General features: G+C 45.2%; 1 pseudogene; it reads left to right on the top strand.

Moving 5' to 3' along the window:
• Positions 1-476: 476 nt before the first annotated feature.
• Positions 477-1,686, top strand: LOC129543207 (heterogeneous nuclear ribonucleoprotein A3 pseudogene; annotated as a pseudogene).
• Positions 1,687-7,936: the final 6,250 nt, after the last annotated feature.

Below are 7,936 nucleotides of genomic sequence, written 5' to 3'. Positions count from 1 at the left end.
GATTCTTCCAGGGCTCCCGGTCCAAGCAATTTTGGTCAGGTGAAGCATGTCAGCAAACTGAACAAAGAGCTAACCATCGCAGATTAGGAAATGCAGAGTCTCATAGGGTTACCAGTAAGTGTGGGAATTCTGGGTCAATAATGGCAAATTCTGGGTGAATGAGAGCCAAAGAAAAACTAGGAGGAGAAATCAACCAACAGCCACCTGTACAGTTACCAGAAAGAGCTCTTCACTTAACTGAATGAGAACGGAAAGTATAATTTCTGTCTGTGAAACTGAGGGCCATCATCAGTTCAGTCCCTTAAACTATAGCTTGCTTAATAAATAACATCCTGTTACCTGCCTTCACTGACTGATAGTTCTTGCAAACTGCATACCTGCAAGCTTCATGCAGCTTAGGCAGTATATTACAAAACTCCTCTCACTGCCCCCAGTAGATAACACCTCAGACTTATGGATCACTATGTTTACGGTTGATTAAGTTGTCTTTCAGGAACTTAAGAGTCAGTTGCTGTCCAGCTTGAGTCCGAGCCAGTTAAGATGGGCTGGGGCCACCAAACTGACAACTGGGCACACACAAGTGTCCGCTCAGTGACCTTTTGACTTCAGAGGGTCAAAACCTCCATCCTCAGGGTCCCATATTGAACTCAAGTTGGAAGAGGCGAGTCCGGTCTCAAAATGGAGGTAAAATCACCATCCAGTCTCCCCCAGCCCGACTCCGGCCGTCGCTGCCACCGCCAGGGGGAGGAGGGTCATGATCCCAAGGAACCAGAGCAGTTGAGAAAGCTGTTAATTGGTGGTCTGAGCTTTGAAACTACAGATGACAGCTTAAGAGAACATTTTGAGAAACGGGGCACACTTACAGATTGTGTGGTGATGACAGACCCCCAAACAAAATGTTCCAGGGGCTTTGGTTTTGTGACTTGTGTTGAAGAAGTGGATGCAGCAACGTGTGCTCGACCACACAAGGTTGATGTGCATGTAGTGGAACCAAAGCGAGCTGTTTCTAGAGAGGATTCTGTAAAGCCTGGTGCCCATCGAACACTGAATAAAATTTTTGTGGGTGCTATTAAAGAAGATACAGAAGAATATAATTTGAGAGACTACTTTGAAAAGTATGGCAAGATTGAAACCATAAAAGTTATGGAAGACAGGCAGAGTGGGAAAAAGAGAGGATTTGCTTTTGTAATTTTTGATGATCATGACACAGTTGATAAAGTGGTTGTTCAGAAATACCACACTATTAATGGGCATAATTGTGAAGTGAAAAAGGCCCTTTCTAAAGAAGAGATGCAATCTGCTGCATCACAAAGAGGTCATGGAGGTGGATCTGGCAACTTTATGGGTCGTGGAGGAAACTTTGGAGGTGGTGGAGGGAACTTTGGCTGTGGTGGAAACTTTGGTGGAAGAGGAGGCTATGGTGGTGGAGGTGGTGGCAGCAGAGGGAGTTATGGAGGAGGTGATGGTGGATATAATGGATTTGGAGGTGATGGTGGCAACTATGGCGGTGGTCCTGGTTATAGTAGTAGAGAAGGTTACGGTGGTGGTGGACCAGGATATGGAAACCAAGGTGGTGGATATGGTGGTGGTGGTGGAGGATATGATGGTTACAATGAAGGAGGAAATTTTGGAGGTAACTATGGTGGTGGTTGGCAATTTGATCTCTGGTGCCTCTGCCTTTTCTAAAACCTGCTTGAACATCTGGGAGTTCACGGTTCACATATTGCTGAAGCCTGGCTTGGAGAATTTTGAGCATGACTTTACTAGCGTGTGAGATGAGTGCAATTGTGCGGTAGTTTGAGCATTCTTTGGCATTGCCTTTCTTTGGGATTGGAATGAAGACTGACCTTTTCCAGTCCTGCGGCCACTGCTGAGAAACCTGTATGCAGGTCAGGAAGCAACAGTTAGAACTGGACATGGAACAACAGACTGGTTCCAAATAGGAAAAGGAGTGCGTCAAGGCTGTATATTGTCACCTTGCTTACTTAACTTATATGCAGAGTACATCATGAGGAACGCTGGGCTGGAAGAAGCATAAGCTGGAATCAAGATTGCTGGGAGAAATACCAATAATCTCAGATATGCAGATGACACTACCCTTATGGCAGAAAGTGAAGAGGAACTAAAAAGCCTCTTGATGAAAGTGAAAGAGGAGAGTGTCAAGGTTGGCTTGAAGCTCAACATTCAGAAAACAAAGATCATGGCATCTGGTCCCATCACTTCATGGGAAATAGATGGAAAAACAGTGGAAACAGTTTCAGACTTTATTTTTTGGGGCTCCAAAATCACTGCAGATGCTAACTGCAGCCATGAAATTAAAAGATGCTTACTCCTTGGAAGGAAAGTTATGTCCAACCTTGATAGTATATTAAAAAGCAGAGACATTACTTTGCCAACCAAGGTCCGTCTAGTCAGGGCTATGGTTTTTCCCATGGTCATGTATGGATGTGAGAGTTGGACTGTGAAGAAAGTTGATTGCCAAAGAATTGATGCTTTTGAACTGTGGTGTTGGAGAAGACTCTTGAGAGTCCCTTTTACCGCAAGGAGATCCAACCAGTCCATTCTAAGGGAGATCGATCCTGGGTGTTCATTGGAAGGACTGATGCTAAAGCTGAAACTGCAATACTTTGGCCACCTCATGCGACGAGTTGACTCACTGGAAAAGACTCTGATGCTGGGAAAGGTTGGGGGCGGGAGGAGAAGGGGACGACCAAGAATGAGATGGCTGAATGGCATCATTGACTCTGTGGACATGAGTTTGAGTGAACTCCGGGAGTTGGTGATGGACAGGGAGGCCTGGTGTGCTGTGATTCATGGGGTTGCGGAGAGTCGGACACGACTGAGCGACTGAACTGAACTGAACTGATGGTGGTGGTGGAAACTATAATGATTTTGGAAATTATAGTGGACAACAGCAATCAAATTATGGACCCAAGAAAGGGGGTAGTTTTGGTGGAAGAAGCTAGAGCAGTCCCTATGGTGGTGGTTATGGATCTGGTGGTGGAAGTGGTGGATATGGTAGCTGCTGCTAAGTCACTTCAGTCGCGTCCGACTCTGTGTGACCCCATAGACGGAAGCCCACCAGGCTCCCCCGTCTCTGGGATTCTCCAGGCAAGAACACTGGAGTGGGTTGCCATTTCCTTCTCCAATGTGTGAAAGTGAAAGTGAAGTCGCTCAGTCGTGTCCGACCCTTAGCGACCCCACGGACTGCAGCCTACCAGGCTCCTCCATCCATGGGATTTTCTTGGCAAGAGTACTGGAGTGGCTTGCCATTGCCTTCTCCGGGATATGGTAGCAGAAGGTTCTAAAAACTCAGAAGAAAAGGTCTACAGTTCTTAGCAGGAGAGAGAGTGAGGAGTTGTCAGGAAAGCTGCAGGTTACTTTGAGACAGTCATCCGAAATGCATTAGAGGAACTGTAAAACTCTGCCACAGAAGGAATGATGATCCATAGTCAGAAAAGTTACTGCAGCTTAAACAGGAAACCGTTCTTGTTCAGGACTGTCATAGCCACAGTTTGCAAAAAGTGCAGCTATTGATTAATGCAATGTAGTATCAGTTAGATGTACATTCCTGAGGTCTTTTATCTGTTATAGCTTTTTCTTTTTCTTGTCATTACATCAGGTATCAGTTCAGTTCAGTTCAGTTCAGTCGCTCAGTCGTGTCCGACTCTCCGCGACCCCATGAATCACAGCACGCCAGGCCTCCCTGTCCATCACCAACTCCCGGAGTACACTCAAACTCATGTCCACAGAATCGGTGATGCCATCCAGCCATCTCATTCTCCATATTGCCCTGTAAATTGTGGTAGTGGACCAGGAATAAAAAATCAAGGAATTTTTAACTTTTCAATATTTGTGTAGTTCACTTTTTCTACATTTTAGTACGGAAACTTTAACAAAACGCAGTTTTGAAGATGTTTCCTTGTGAGTTAACGAGAAGATCATTGTTAATTACTATTTTGTATGAATTTTGCTAAAGTTAACTGTAAAGAAACACCTGCTGACTTGCAGTTTAAGGGGAATCTATTCTCCCCATTTCCAAACCATGAAATGAACGGCTCTGACATGTGGAGAAAATAGATATTTGTATGTTTGCAATGTGCATTTTAGATAATAGCATTGGGTATTTAAATTAGCATATTTGTGAATTTAATAGCATTAAGATTTACCTTCAAATGAAAAATCTCAAAATTAAAAAAAAAACAAAACTCCATCCTCACAAAATGCTAACACCACCATTTTCTGAACGTATATCCCATGAGAAAGCTTGTAACTCAGAGACTCCTGCGCAGAGCAGCCACTACCCTGCCTCTGAGCTGCCTCCATTCACCTTGCCCTGTACCTCCCCCCTCATAGTCTCTTCATTCACAGATACCCCAGGTCCCGAGCTTCCGGGAGGCAGATCCGGGACTTGTTCTCACCTAGTTCAGCTGCCTCATGAGTAAACCCCTTCTTTGCTGCAGACCTTGATGCCCCAGCATCTAGCTTGCTGCAAGTCAGGCAAATGAATCTGGTTCAGTAATATCTGTGTTAGCATAGTGTTGCAAATGATGTCTGATCACCAGATACATGCCAGGGGAGGGGGGCAACCGCGGTCCTAAGGGTCTTCTATCCTCAGGCCAGCTAGAGGAGGGAGTGGACACTTGGGGCCACTGATACCTAGGTCTGTCTGACGATGGAGCCTGAGTAACAGCCAGTCCCTCTGAGAGCAAACGTTGGTTTATTCTGTACCATTCTACTGGCTGAGGAGAGTGAAAAAAAAGTGATTTTGTTGGTTAAAATTCTCATGCTATATATTTTGGAAAGTTTCGTCTGATTACTGGAAACACACGTTTATTCAAAATAGTAAAATGAAACACAGTAAGACTGAATAAACTCAGCACCATCCCGTGCTTCTATCTGACCTTCCTGAACTGGGATGCTGCTCTTGGTAGGGACACAACGTCCCTGAAATCTGCAGAGCAAAGGCGGGGCAGCAGCGAGCTGTAATCCATGACTGTCAGGTCTCTCCCGTGGAAATCTGCTCCTATCTGCCTCTGGACACATGCCATCTCTCCTGTCTGTACATATATGTTGACTCTTTGCTGAACCCTTTTTGAGATGTCTGGTGAAAACTGGATCTGGCGTGTAAAGGCTTACTGAGCTTCCAAGCTCTGGAACAACCGCTCTCCTCCCGTCGTAAGTGATCTGCTCTGCATGACACTCAGGCCTGTTTTTTCCTTAACTTTCGAACATTGGGTAACTTACTGCCATGTGATCTCATTAAGTTTCAAGGTTTAAAGACCATCTGTTTGCTGATGCCTCCCAATTGGTGGCTCAGACGGTAAAGAACCCACCTGCAATGAGGGAGACCTGGGTTCGATCTCTGGGTTGGGAAGATCCTCTGGAGGAGGCCACGGCAACCCACTCCAGTATTCTTGCCTGGAGAATCCCCAAGGACAGAGGAGCCTGGCGGGCTACGGTCCATGGGATCACGAAGAGTCAGACACGACTGAGCGACTAACCACACCCAACCTGCTATGTCCTCTAGTCCAGCGTTTTATCTGAACTCCTGCTTCTCATCCAGGATCCACCTGGGATGCATCACAGGCATCTCAAACCTCTTCCTGTTCACAAATTTGACTCCTGATTCCCACCCAGCAAGCCTGCTCTCCCTGCAGCCTTCCCCATCTCAGCAAACATCAGTTTCACTCCTCCATAAGACCAGACCAGAAACTTCCATCACGCCATTCCTCACTTCCTATCTCTAATCCATCAGCAAAACCATTAGTTCCACCTTCAAAGACCACCGATCCAGAATCAGGTCATTTCCTGCTGCCTCCACGTTTGATTCTGATCCAAGCCCCGCCTCGACCCTCGCCTGGGTAAAGGCAAGGGCTTCTAACCCAGCTTCCTGCTTCCTCTGTCGTGCCCTTTTATCTGCTTTCTCAGCACAGGAGCTAGAGGAGTTCCTTTAAAATTGCTGCTCTGCTTAGGATCATCCAAAGTCCTCCCATCTTCGAGTCAAGCCAGTGTCTTACGGCTAAGAGGCCCGTGGTGATCCTCCCAACCGCACTGCCTGCCTCTCTTTCTCTCACTGTGTTCCAGGCCTGCTGTCTTCCTGGTTGCTCCTTAAGCCCACCAAGACTGCTGCATCTGAGTCTCTGCACTTGCTGTGACCTGCCAGGGCTGCTGCTTCCCCAGACAGCAACCTGACTTCCACTCTTACTGACTCTTCATTTCTGCTCAAGTATCAGCTTACCAGTGAGGGAGTCCTTGACCCAAGTGTCAACAGCAGCACTTGGACCTTTGCTCCCCACATACACCTCTCTACCCCTTACATATATTATTTTTCTTCCCCATGGCATTTATCACTTACACTTTTATACCTACTTGTGTCCTTTGTCTTTTACAAGGATGTAAGGTTTATGAGGGCAGGATTTTTTTGACTGCTGCATCCCAAGGGCCTATCAATGACTGGTACCAACATTTGTGGAATAAATGGTACCTTTTAATTCCATTTAAATGTTACTTCTGTAGGAAGCCTTCCACGATCTCCTAAGTCCAGGTTAATCGTCCCTCCCATAGCTTTCTACACATTCCCTATTACAGTGCTTCTCACACTGCAGGGTGATTTCATGGTTAATTTATTTAAAAAAAACTCCAAAAGGGCTGTATCTTTTTCACTGATGAATCCCCAATCATTGCAAAATGGTAAGCGTATCATCAACACTCAAATATTTGTAAAATTGAGTGCAACTTATATACATATTCATATGTATATATATGATGACAGGATTGTAATTTGAGTTAAAATTCACATAACATAGAATTAACTGTTTTAAAGTGTACAATTCAGTGACTTTTCACACATTCGCCATGTTGTGCAGTGATCAACTTTATTCACTTTCCGAACATTTTCATCAGCCCAAGAGGCAACCCCACGCCCGTTAAGCAGTTACTCCCTCCCTAAGTCACTCCAGCCGCTGGCAACTACTCATCTTCTTTCTCTTTATGGATTTACCTATTCTGGATATTTCATAGAAATGGAATCCAACAGTATGGGCTTCCCTGGTGGCTCAATGGTAAACAATCCGCCTGCAATGCAGGAGACGCAGGTTCAATTCCTGGGTCAGGAAGACCCCTAAAGAAGAAAATGGCAACCCACGCCAGTATTCTTGCCTGGGAAATCCCATGGACAGAGGAGCCTGGCGGGCTACATTCCATGCGTCACAAAGAGTCAGTCACAACGGAGACGAAACAGCAACAACTGGATGGGAGATTTTTGGTCAATAAGGTTTGAATCTATGTGACTTAAAATGTCTTCAGTATAGCAAGAGTGTTTTTAATCCTGCTGGCATGGGTAACAATATGTTTAACTTGAATCTTTTTCTTTCAAGTACATACCACTTGAAAAGGCTAAATAAATTAACCTGAAGAACGTTCTTCCAAGTTATCACTGGTATGTTACCAGAAGCCTTTTCTAGCACAACGGGCAATCCATCAAGCCTTCATCTTTCTCCAGCTCCCCATCCTATGTCTTTTATTCCATCCCCACCAGTTTACTGTCTCCTCTCCCACCTCTTTCTTGATGCCTGCTGGGATGAAAGTACTGGCGGTAAAAGACGAAAGCGGAGGGGAACGAATGAAAGTCCATAAAATCATGAAAGGTAGGGAAAAATCTGTGTAGGAACTTGTTGCCAAATCTCAGAATCCTTTTGAAGCTTAGAGGCATGAGTTTAAGGAAAAAATAAAAGAGAAGTTCTTCTATCTTATGTAGTAGATTGAATACATACAGAGCTTGTTATCCCAGTGAAAAGATAAATAGCTTTAGGGTTTAGACAAATATACAGACGATAAATCAATAACAGGCTGTTGAGAGGAAGCTGGGGAGAGGAGTTAACATCCGAGGGCAATCTCATTCCCTCACACAAATGCCCCCTCACTGGGGCAGGCA

This window comes from Moschus berezovskii, chromosome 23 (genome assembly GCF_049115385.1).
Source record: "Moschus berezovskii isolate FMDL1 chromosome 23, NW_MosBer_1.0, whole genome shotgun sequence".
Classification (NCBI taxonomy): Eukaryota; Metazoa; Chordata; class Mammalia; order Artiodactyla; family Moschidae; genus Moschus; species Moschus berezovskii.
This window is presented reverse-complemented; position numbering and strand designations above follow the sequence as displayed.